Source organism: Chenopodium quinoa, unplaced genomic scaffold, assembly GCF_001683475.1.
Source record: "Chenopodium quinoa cultivar QQ74 unplaced genomic scaffold, ASM168347v1, whole genome shotgun sequence".
NCBI lineage: Eukaryota > Viridiplantae > Streptophyta > Magnoliopsida > Caryophyllales > Amaranthaceae > Chenopodium > Chenopodium quinoa.
In genome coordinates this window covers 256,493-269,869 of record NW_018744991.1, presented here as the reverse complement: position 1 = coordinate 269,869, position 13,377 = coordinate 256,493, and positions in this window count along the sequence as shown.

The following is a 13,377-nucleotide window of genomic DNA, read 5'->3' as shown; positions in this document are numbered from 1 at the left end:
CAGTTGTTCAGCTTGGTTTTAGACTTTTTTTTTTTTTTTTTTTTTTTTTCTCGATTTTTTCACGAAATACCACTGAATTTTAACAAAATTCATCAAATACCACCAACTTTTTTCAAATTCACCAAATACCATTCAATTTATACACATTATCACAAAATGCCTATTTTCTTAACAGACATTAGCCTGCCGTTAATGGTACTTTACAAATTCACCATATACCACTGTAACAAAATAATTCACCATATACACACTAATAAAACTTATTCACCATAAACCCAAATCTAATAACAGCTTCTTTTTTAAAAAAAGTCGTTGCCATTTCCAACGGCTAGTTTATGTATAAAAACAGCTTCCTATAGGGTGTAAAGCACAGCCACACCTTAGTTCATTTGCAAACATGTCCACACACTCTAATTTGTCATCCTCATGTTACGAATCTCCATACGTGAGAGTGTCAAACAAAGCGTGCTCATGTGGGAGGAAATTTGCAATTAGGAGCTCCGATTTGGCAAAAAAACCTCAAAGATTGTATTACAAGTGTGATGTTTGTGATAAATTCAGATGGTGCAAGGGTAATATTGAGCAAAATGTTGGTTCGGATTATGAATTTCAAAGTTGGCAATGCGTTGATGCACAATTTCATGGAGATAAGACTATGTTGAAGCAAGAGTTGAAGCAACTGAAGAGAAGATTAGTACAACAGCAAAAACTAGTACCTAGAGCAATTAAAGTATGACTAATTATGTCTTTAATCATTGTATTTGTAGCATTTAAATAAGTTATTCTTGTAAACAAAAAATCAGTGCTACATGAATATGCACTTGGAGTAATTTGTGCTTAGAAATAAGTTTGTCGTGCAAAAACTAATTTAGGCCTAACAACCAAGCAATTAAGAACATAATTTGTTGTCACAAAAAATTTAAAAAGTTAGGCAAAAAATGATCAAATGCAGCAGCAGTGAACCTCTAGGAGCTTGAGTGTCAGCCTTTCTCTTCCTCCTCCTTCCTTTAGCTTGCTCTGATGTGCTGGTAGCTTGTTGTTTCTTTTTTGCAGCTTCTTTCCTTGCTTTGCAGGTTAATGCATTGTGCCCCAATTCCTTGCATAGGCTGCACTTGTTGTTCTTGTGCCTTTTACCCTTCTTAGCTTCATTAAGGCCCTTCCTTCTTTGCTTTGCTGGTCTCCCTGCACTTCTTTTGACTGTAGGAGGAGCAGTTTTTGGGAGATCAAACCTTGCCAGTGAGTAGGATTTGTCATGGGGTGGATATGGTCTCCATAAGTCATTTTATATGCAGCCCCCTTGAAATATGCAGAAACATAATCAGTTGCTTGAAGTCTCTAGTTGTAAATCACCCTCAGACCATGTATGCAAGGTATCCCTGAACCTTGCCATTTCCCACACTCACATGTCATGTTCCCAAGTGTGATAGGGAACTTCACATGCCCATCTCTGACTTCAAACTCTCCACCCCATAAGTTGTCACATGACATAACCTAGAGTCTTCACTCCTTGGCTCTAAAATCCCTTTTGCATATCCTGTCAGTTGAGTAGGCTCCATGTCAATAGATTTGTCAAATCTAGCTCCAATCCTCTTCATGCACCAATTTCTCACAACTGGTTTTCACCAAACATCAACACAAAAGCCTAACAACACAATTAAAAACAAGTTAGTTCAGCAAGAAAAAGGCAAACAAGTAATTTACCCTCCAATAATGTTAAAACAGGCATATCTCTGTTTGGCTTTGTGCATGCCTTGAATGATTCAACAAAGTTAGTTGTGTTATGATCACTACAAACTCTTCTATCAAATGTATGGATTGACCATTTCTCTTCAATATCTCTGAGGTACTGCTCTGCTGCTGCATCATACTCCTTAATTTTGGACATTGTCTTTTCAAATACATATTCATTATAGGCATTAGTAGCAATCCAAAAGAGCTTGTGAAAGGCAGTCCTACTTTATCCTGCATTCTTGCAGTTTGAGTAAAGATGCTGGCTCTCCTTGTTGCTCTTGGAAAAACTTCAAACAGAGCTGATTCAACACCCTTCAAAAAAGGACACATAAAGTAGTTAGTCTAGGTTGGTAGCATGTAATACAAAAACAGAACATGCATATATAGTTGCTTACACTCATTCTGTCACTAATGAATGTCCAGTCATCTTTTTGACATCCATATTGTAGAAACAAAAACTTGAGTTTCCTGAAGAAAAAATATGTCCAGCTATCTATGCTTTATGTATCAACCAAATTATAGGCTATGACAAAGATCTCATTATTGCCATCAATTGCTACTGCAGTCAACATTATGCATTTATAATAGCCACTAAGATGTGCACCATCTATGCCTATGGTGGGTCTACATCCACCCAAAAAACCCTTCACCTGAGCTGCAAATGAAATAAAACAAGCCTTGAATTTTGATCCTTCATTTCCACCGTCAGTCCAAGTAACAAGTGCATAGGATGCAGGATTTTTAGCTTTAATCATCTCGGCATACTTGGGTAACAGTCCATATGACTCAACAAAACCCCCATGAATTTGCACCCTAGCTAATACTTTCTCTTTGTAGAATAACCTCAGCTTCACATTAAGCCTGTATCTTTCCATGCACACTCTCTACAATGAATCCACTAGAATGTCAGGATTTGCCTCCAAGTCCTGCAACAGGTGCCTGCATAGCCATGCTGATGACACCATAGGATTTTCTTCAAGCCTCTCACAAGTTTTGTGCTCTCCTTCCTGCTTCTTGATAGCCCAATTGACTTTCTCAGTCAGAACTGTGGCATGAATTCTCTTAATTAGACATCTTGCTGTCTATCTTTAACTGTCAGCATAGTCAACTGAGACAGCAAAACCCTCTTGTATGCAATAGTCCCTAAACACCTCAAGGAACTCTGTTTTGTTCGCAAAAATCAACCATGGCTCAAGTTGAATAGACCCAAATGGTAAATGAGACCATATTCTGCCATTCTTGTACATTTTGTCTAACATATGGCTACCATCAAGGTAATCCTAAAATGTTTTGGCAGGAATATCATCACTAAGATCTTCCTCTTCCACAATGAATTCATCCTCACTGTTCAAATGCATATCCTGTTCATCTTCTATGTCTGATGCCACATAGTCCTCATCTTCACTATCTTCAGAATCCAGACTATCAAAAGATTCATCACTCTCACAAACAAACACTTGTTTCTTTTTCCTAGTACTAACTTGACTCCCTGATCCAACACCACTCTCCCCCTTTCTTCTTCCTTACAAAGGTACCATACTTCAAGGTTGTACTCTTAGGCACCCTCCACTCACTTGGTTTAATTCTTGTCTGCCCTATTCCATTAACACCTAAGCTTAACCCACCCCCATCCTTCCTAGGTGGATGTGAAGGTTGATGAGATTGGGTAGGTTCCCTGGTTGGAGGAGATACTGGCAGTGTAGGATGTCTAACTAGAGTGTTTGGTGGAGTTGGTATAGGCTGCATGTTAGGGTTGACTGGAGTGTTTGGTGGTGAAGGGACATGTGTTGGTGTTGTTGGTTGATATTGTCCTTGGTCAGAATCTGTAGGTGGTGGTGTAGGCTGCCCAGGTGGAGAAGGTTGTTGTGTTTGTTGGGTTGACTGACTATTTTTCTTTTAGGTGTAATTTTCTTTCTCCTAGGTGTTTTTTTAGTCGAAGTAGGTGTCTTGTTTGTTTCAGTTAGTGGAGGTGTAGGTTGTTTATGTGGGGGTGATTCTTTTTGTGATGGCTCGGGTTGTGAAGTTCCAGGAAAAACCTCATCAGAAGCTGTAGTGTTAAATACCCAAACATATTCAACCCTACTGTCCTCTGCAATCACTACAAGAACTTTTACAGCTACAGTGAATTGCTGATGTTCTCTAAGTTGTCTCTCAACTTCTTCTTTCTCTGCATCTCTCCTATTCCCTTCCTCCTTTAACCTACTCTTCTCAGTCTGGTCTTTTAACCTTTTTGCCCAGCTAACTTCAGCAGACTTAATTAAACACAAGAGATGATGTATTTGTTTCCTCTATGAAAACCTCAATTTCTTCTTTCCCTTCATTCCATTCCCACATTTTCAACATAGCCCCATCATCCACCAACTCCAACTTACGATTAGTTCTAGATTTAGCAACAAACATGGTGAATGATTTAAGAAGTACACATTCTGCTTAACTGAATCCTCAAACAAGTACTCAAATAACTCCAGCAAATTAGTCTTATTAGTGTCATCCACCCTAACATCAAAAGCATCACTACTATAATGAACTAAAAGCCACAATACACTCATCCTACGAAACAATTACAAACAACAACATTTCAAAATCAACACACACACAATTCACATTAAATTACAACAAAGTGACATATATCCAAAGCAATTTCGCAAAAAAAACCCTACATCACATGCAAATACTCAATTTCTGAAAAAACCGTAACCCTAACTCAATTTTGCAAATAAAATACAAAATCACAACGCGAAATCGATTAACAACATTTTACCTTGTATATGCTTCGAATAGCCCAGTTCCTGAGTTGGTTGGAATTTCAGTCACAATCATCAAAACCTCCGACTACCGACGCGATCTTGCGATTCTAGTTCAATCTGAAGCGCCAAAGTACTTTTCTCCTCCAAGTATGCCTTAAATCTTCAAAAGATTGAAGCTTTTTGATCAATTTTAAGGGTTAAAGTGTGCTGCTGAAGAACAGAGAGTGCGCTAATGGAGGAGATGAAGTCATGGGTCAAATTTTTCGAAGTATACTGTTCTTTTTTGGGAGAGTCAATGCTTTAAATGGCGCCATTAAAGAAGTAAGGGCAAATGTATAAAATTACACAAATGGCAGGCTAACGTTTGTTAAGAAAATAGACATTTTGTGATAATGTGTATAAACTGAATGGTATTTGGTGAATTTGAAAAAAGTTGGTGGTATTTGGTGAATTTTGTTAAAACTCAGTGGTATTTCGTGATGAGTTTTTTTTTCCTCTTATGTAAACCTATACTACATTATGCAACATATACCCGAGTGTACGGTTATCAGACTGCATAGGCATTATTTTCAAAATTCAATACGGAGTACATAATGCTATAACCAGATTATTTTTAATTAAGGTTAAAAAAAATTTACGGAATATATCTTGTGGGTTGAGTTATGTGTAGAATTGAGTGTTTGTTGCTATAGAGTTATAGATTTAAAATACTTGTCTCACAAATTTGCCAATTTTAAGAGCCAATAAAGTTTTATCACTTTTGCGACTATATATTAAAGGAGCTCCATCAATAACGATGCAAAGATGCCTAAAATTATTGAGCATTTTAGAAGCGATGTTATTGGTTTAACCGAGTTTATTGCTTGTATTGAGAATTTTTATCTCATAAAATGATTAGAAGTTTTAATTTAAACGCTTATTATTGAATTAAATCACTCTCCTTATAAGATTATTCATTTTTTAATCAGTTTGACCATTAAAAAAATAAATAAAAAATCAGCCAATGACTACACTATAGAAACATAGTGGTAGTCAATCATTTAAGAATAACTAGCATAGAAACATTCTTATGATAAACTTTAATTTGCACCCATTATGTTTTCAAAAAAAAAAAAAAAAAAATAAATAAATAAATAAAAGTGCACCCATTATAAAAGTTGGAGCTATACTAAATATTGTACTAGTAAAATTGATACTAGTTATAATAGATTTTATTGCACATATATTTATAATTCCCGAATTTGATTTTATAGCACTTGTTGATACAAAATACGAGTATATTTTGCATCTAATTATAAAAAGATAAGTCTTACTCTTGAAAAGTTTTAAGCATTTTAGAAATAAAATAAGGTTAGTTATTACTTATTAGTTGTTTACTAATTAGGGGCACTACCTAAATAAGTATCTCCGTATTTCGTTCGTATTTGGTTAAAGACTTGTTCAAAAATTTACTCGCCTAAACTTTCCTTAAGTACGTACGTAGTGATAGAATATCAAATTATGTTTACAATAAAATCACATCCTTATTCTCATACGAAACCCAAAGCTTTATAAATACACGTGCATGCATAAACATTATTCATTTAACAGCTTCAATTATCTTAGCTACATAATATAATTCTTTCCCCCTTGGCTTAACCCTAAACAAAATAATGGCTTTGTCTGATAATCTTGATCATGTCAAAACTCAACCAAAGATTGATGATCTTGAAACAAATTTTTTGCGTACTCTAAATTTTTGCCACGACGTTAAGTGCTACACTAGTTATGATCTTGATGATGAATTCGTCCATCCTTACAACCTTCCTACCCTGGAAGAGTTATTCTAAAGTATGGTTAACGTTGATTCAAGTGTTGATGATGATGCCGCCTCCTTGAAGAACAAAGAAGTGATCAAGGAAAAGAAAATGGTTAGTCACGGAAGTTACAAAGACAGTTGTACGGATGAAAGCAAGAAGGCCAAGAACGATGAGGATTGTTATGCACCCTTGAAGAACAAGGAAGAGCAAAAGAGTATGGTTAATCGAAGCCGCCAAGAATGTCATGGATGTTACGTAGATAATCATACCGATGAAAGTAAGAACGACAGGTGTTGTTATAAAGATTACTTAGATTTTTATTAAGTATCTAGTAGCTAGTTTCTTGAATATAATTGACATTATGTAATTCAAAATTATCTACTTGTATTTTTATTACTCCTTTTATATAATATCCTACAAAGTATTACATGGTGTGGAATGCATGTGTTATTTCAATCTTTTTTATTTTTTATTTTTTATTTTATTTTATTTTATTTTATTTTAACAACAGGCATGTATGTATTATTTCAATCAGTGTTAAGAAAAATGAAACTTGGAATAAAAGTTAATTAATAAAATATGATGAGTTTTTCTTTCAAATTAGTATTTAGTTTCTTGAATTGTTACATTCTTGTTTATATTAAGTCAATTAATGCTTCAATGAAATTAAACTATTTTTGTATATTGTTTAAGTCAATAGATAGTTTGATTAAGATCGGGAAGTAATACAAATGATTGTATTTATATAGTTCTCTATGGTAGAAGACTAGAATTAGTACGTGTACAAGTGGATAGAATCGGATTTTGGTTAATTTTACATGACAATTAACTTTGTACTAATTGTAAAATTTGTGACAAAATGTACTTTTAAGTGGTCGACAATCTCGACATAGTGAGAAAGGTCTAAAAGGTAGCAAAAAAAGTTACGTACATCCATTTAAGTTGTATGTAGGGATTTTTTACCCGAATTACGACCATTGTACTAAGCTAGCTAGTTTATACACTAGAAAGCTAGAAAGAATGGAGTATATTAATTACATGTATTAAATATGTTCCCAAAACATCAATTATTTTGATCAGAATTCTTCGATTCTATGATTATTACACATTATTATTCACTCAGATATGTATATGTACAAAAATTGTTATAAATATAATTCCTCTGTCCTTATTTTTTTGTCCCATTTGATTTTTCACAGTCTCCAAAACGAGTTTTAAAACGTATATAATTTCATTTCTAAACACATAAAAATTAAAACAACGAGACGAATCTAACAAGACCTCACATGACTATATTATCTCTTGTTGATTAGTGAAAATTGTGGTCAAAGATTTTAAGATCTGACCCTTTTGTTTGCAATAGGAAAAAATATAGCGACAGAAGAAGTATATTTATTGGAATTTTAAAAATTCAATCAAGAAGTTTTTCTGAAATATAAACTTTTTAGTATAAAAATTAACCGTGTTTGGATAAAATTTTAGTGAAAAACATATGATGAAGTATATAATCTCCCTTAACTTTCCTTATCCAAATAGAGCTTTTGGCCATAACCTCAACTTTTGGTTAAAAAAAAAAACTTTCCTAAACTTGGCCTAAAAGATATTAAACCGACCTATAATATAAAACTACTACGTATATAAGTACCTAGGGGCCTTCAAATTATTGTTACAAATAAATTCTCTTAGAATAATTGCTCTATTCATCAATACTCTATACTCCGTATTATTAACGTAGATATTAGTCGCATATTTTCATTCTTTCGATTCTTGACCCAAATTGCTAAAACACAACAATGGCCGCAATGCCTCCTTCGTACGCAGATGAATTTCTTCCTCCTGTTTACGTTGATGATGTTCAACCAAAGGTCATAAATGGTTTAAAACCTGTTTATCTCCATGATCTTTACAAGGCGATGTCGATTTTGGGTACTACTCAGGTTGTGTACGTCAACAACGATACTCACAATGCCATCCGTTCATGTTTGGGTTCTTCGTTTCATAAAGTCCTTTTCCTTCATGATCATGACACATATCAACATGAAGCCTCCGATGAGTCCTTGACCAAGGAGAAAGAACAGCAGAAGATTATGGTTGATCAAAGAAGCTAAAGAAGTTTAGCAGGCGGAATTAATTAATTAATTAAGAAGTTCTACAATTGTACTTTGGAAACAAAAAGAGTTATTATCAACTATTGAACTTATATATGTAGCTAGATTATATTCAAGTTCATGATGATCTTGTATATATTCTAGATAATCAATCATGTTCAATTTTTCTTTTAGATTAACTTATAGTAGTTTTTTAAACCGTCATTACTACGTATTATTTAGTTTAAGAAGTTTATCAATGTCTTTTTATAAATATCTTTATGACTTTTATGTATTTTTTTGTTTCGTGTAATAAATAGATAATAGCTTTCCCATATGTTGAGTTAGTTTAATAATGGAAGCTCGCCTACCAAGTTATGTGTGCATATTTCTGCTGTTTATGACAATAAATGATTGTAAACAACGATGGAGTATCATGATAATTAAAGAGTCTAAGGATTTAGGGGATATTGCAAATTTGCAACGATTTGGTTTTGAGAAAATTGAAACCCACCGTTATAATTGTATGTGCTAAGTTGACTCAATGAATGACTTGGAATTTAAGACGAGGAAACACAAGATTACGAACATCTAGAGTCGGCAAAAGATTACGAACATCTTTTTCAAGAAAAGATAACTCCCCATACTTAACAATTTTTTTGTAGTTCCATCACTCGAACTATTTGTCTTACCGGCAATCCCGCTTCCTTGTATAATAAAATTTGTTTTTCATCCTCTTTCTGTGATAACTCGATTTGCTGCAAGAAAACGCATTTGTTGTGATGACACCATACCATGGTTATGCTCCTTAACAAATTTTGTTATATGTCATTCCTCTGGAAATATGTCAAAGCACTTCTTCAAAGTAATCCGCACATGGGCTTTGCAACTACATCTTGTTGATCCCTTATTTCGTTGAGCTATAGAGGGGTTAAATATCTTTAAACGTTGGTTACCTCCGCGATGACATAAAAGATCTTGTCTAGTAGTCCTTCCATATTTAGTATCTAAACGATCTTTGCGAGCTACAAAACCTTGTTGTTTTGCAAAATTGTTATAAAAGACAAATGTCTCTTCTTGACTTGAAAAGGTTTGTCCAATGAAAGGTTCATCATAATCCCTCTGATCTTCCTCATTTAAAGGTTCATTCAAATCAAAATCAAGCATCACTAAAATCTGTTTAACAATTCAAGATACCTCACTTAGAAAAAATTAAAAATAACACAAATACTAGGATAAAAAAAAAATTAAAAACATGAGTAAGTAGATTATGATACAACAGAGACAAATTATCATTTCATTTTAGATTATGAGAAATTAAAAATATGAGAAAAGATAACAAACATTCTTAACGTTTCATATTAGCAAACAATAAAATAAAGACTTCAAAAATTTTAAGTGAAACAATAGTAATATTCTTAGAGGCAAATTATCGAACACATGATGGGCATATTAATCTGCAATTTTTAAGTGCAACAAAGATTACAAATTTTTCATCTTATGCACATATAATTAAAGAAACAAAAAAAAGAAAAAGGGGGAGAAAAAGAATTAATTTAGTCAAAAGTGATTAATCACATATATACATACCAGTGGGTTCTTGATGTGGTCTTTTGCCCCAAATTAGCAGTACCTTTTGATAGGATTTATTTGCAGAAGAAATTTCGATGGAATGATGGTTGATATATCCATAATTGGATTTTTTTTTTTTTGACAAGACCAAATAAAGGAAATTGAAGGGATGCGAAATTTTGATAGAATACGGCGCCAAATTTTTATCCCCTTTTTTGCCAAAAGTTAATGTGATTAAATATTTTACTGGGAATCATAAAATGAGTTATTATTAAGAACTGTATTTATATTATTGGAAATACAAGGGAATCTTGTATCTAATTAAGGGTTGCATATAACATTTGCAAAAAAAAAAAAGTGGGAATATTTAATGTAACAATTAATAATAATCTCTAGCCTCCATTCTTGAATTTTAGAGGGGCTTTTATTGGTTTTTATTGGTGGAAAGCCCCAATTGTTGTTTTTGTGTGCTTTTTCTCTTGTTTTAGGTTTATAATAACTCTTCCTTTTAGAGCATGTTTGGATTGGGGGAGATGTATTACTAGGGTAATAAAAGTCAAACTAAGCAAAATGAAAGTGAAAATAGGGAAAGAGGTGATAGTGTGATTGTAAGGAAAATTATGTAGTAATGGTACGGTGTGGTATAAGGTGAAAAAAAAAAGGAACTAATACCCTCATTTTGGGGGTACTAGTTACACTAGGGGGAGGGTGGGTAACTATTACCCTCATTTTGAGGGTAATAATTCCTCCATCTCTCTTTTTCTTATGGCACAAATATATTATTTCATTTGTAACAACATGCCTCCTACAACAACACCTACCTCTAATTACTTATGTTTTTTCAAGTTTGAATTTTATTACCCCTTTAATATATTACCCCCAATCCAAGTAAGGCCTTAGGAGGAACATTTCTCCCTCGAAAGACAGGGTTTTTCCACCTTCTTTAGGAGGATTTGGCTCCTTCGAAAGACCGGATTTTCTTCTCTTTTTTGAGGGAGGATTTGCTTTTTCATTTCATGGATTGATATAGAGTTGTTTCATGGATAAAACTTTGTGCGGGATCGAACAAGCGGTTAATATCTCGATTACAATCTTACGAATCAAGCAAAAATTTTCTACACGGCTACATCAGATCGATAGACCCCCCCCCCCCCCGGTCAAAGAAGGTTGTAAATTACAGCGATATGAAAGAGGGTATAAACATTGTACAATTTACAACAAAGATCGTAGCTTTGCTTACTGAATGTTTTTGTTTGATTAAATTATTATGTATTTGTTAGATCTGATCTAAATCTCTTTGTGTTAAAAAAAAAAAATCTATGCAGTATTTTTTTTTTTTTACATTTTTATTTTGAAACAAATCAATTCATTAATAAAAAGTCATACGACATTTACAAATAAAATCTAAATTAACAAATACATAAAATTGAATCAAATTAGGTTTTCCTTTTTCAAATTAGTATTTTTTTTTACTCGCATCACTAAGTAATAATTTCTAGACAACTTAGGGCTTATTTAGTTCACCTTATTTTTGCTTATCTGAACTTATATGATCTTATCTGATCTGGTCTGATTTGATTGTTTGATTTGACTAAATTTTGACTTTAAGTGTACGATAATCTGTAAGGAAAGAATATATTAAGTGGGGTCTTGTTAGATTCGTTATAATGAGTATTTTATAAATATTTAATTTTCATATCTTTTCTAATTTGATCTTATTTGTTCTGATCTGAACTTATTTTTTTTCCGATCTGATCTGATTTGAACTTATTTTTTCTGATCTAATCTGATCTGATTTGAACTTATTTTTTCTGATCTGGTCTGATTTGAACTTATTTTTTCTGATCATAACTTCTTTTTTTTCCTGATCTGATCTGATTGAACTTTTTTTTTTTTTTTTGAAATAAGTTGAATTAAACAAAGCCTTAGTACTCATGTATTTTGGTTTGACCATATTTTGTGATTTGTATATTAAACATAATCATTTACGATATTTTTTTTTTTTTCGAAGAACACAAGAGTTAGTATTATATACTCCAGGAGTAAGATAGAAATTGCTGGAAACAATATTGAATATTGTTAAATTTATTTCAATATATATTTCTATAATATCAAGTTTTTTAAGTAAGATATAATTAAATACGGTATGTTAATGATAAAAATTACTCTGTAATACGGAGTATATATTAATAAGCGGAAAAAATTTCACATTATGCATGTGAATCAAAAAACGAGTAAGTCAATCATTATAATTAATTGATCATCTTGTCAAATGTCAATACCAATATAACTTAAACGCGAATAGTCAAAAGATTCAAAACTCAAACAGTATAAAACTCCACATACTCCTAGTTCTTACAAGGCTACAAGTCCAACAACTCTAATGGAGTGTTTGTTTATATAAATTTCATTAATATTTGCCCCTAAATAAAAATACTTCGCATGATAGTAGGATTGATCACGGGGTTTTAATCTCTATCCCTATGACCCTATCTTCTTATAATACTTGTGTACTTGTTTATCAAATAATAGAATACAAATTACTTGTATATTATTAACATTTGTGTCCTTGTTCATGTTCATGTACACTCAACATGAATTTTTGTGTCATTGTTCATCAAACTATAGAATATACGTAGAACATCTTAACATTAACACTCGTTTCCTTGTTTATGTACTCCGTAAGTTTCAATATGTACAAAATTGACTAGATCGAAGTTAAATGACTTATCAATCAAAGATGATTTGACCTACATTGAATCAATCCATTTTCCACCTCTAAATTTGCTACCCACTCTATTTAAATTTCTCTTAAAGAAAACCTCAAATCCTATCAACAAAGCTCAACAAAAATGATTCCGTCATCCCGTGTCATGCCTCTTGCCCTCTTGGCTAACTTACTTGCTTATGTGATTATGTCTACTTGTCTAGTCCATAACATGTATCGTACGATCATACCTAAGTCAAAGCATACTAATATTCTCGCGTCCACAATGTCAACTGTTTTTTTTTTTTTAAAAAAAAAAAATAAATAAACAACTCTAGTTATGCTCTATATATTGTTAATAAAAAAAGTGGAAAGCTAAACGTCGCCCTCGAATATCTAACTAACGTCCGCAAATAAAATATATTTTACAAATTTACCCTTGTATTTAAAAAAAAAATTACCCCCCTCAAACATAATTTACCCACCCTCACTACCTCTTCTCTCTCTAAACCACCACCACCACCTCCTTTTACCACACCCACTACTACCACCACCACCACCTCCTCTTTTAACCACCAACCACCTCCTCCTTTAATCTTCGGTTTCTCGATCTACACAGCTGCAGATATGACGAGGAAGGACAAGGGGAAGGCGGTCGCCGAAGACAAGATTTGTTTTTTTTTTCTATTATTTTCTGAAATCGAGTTCAAACGCCCTATTTTTTCGAACAACCT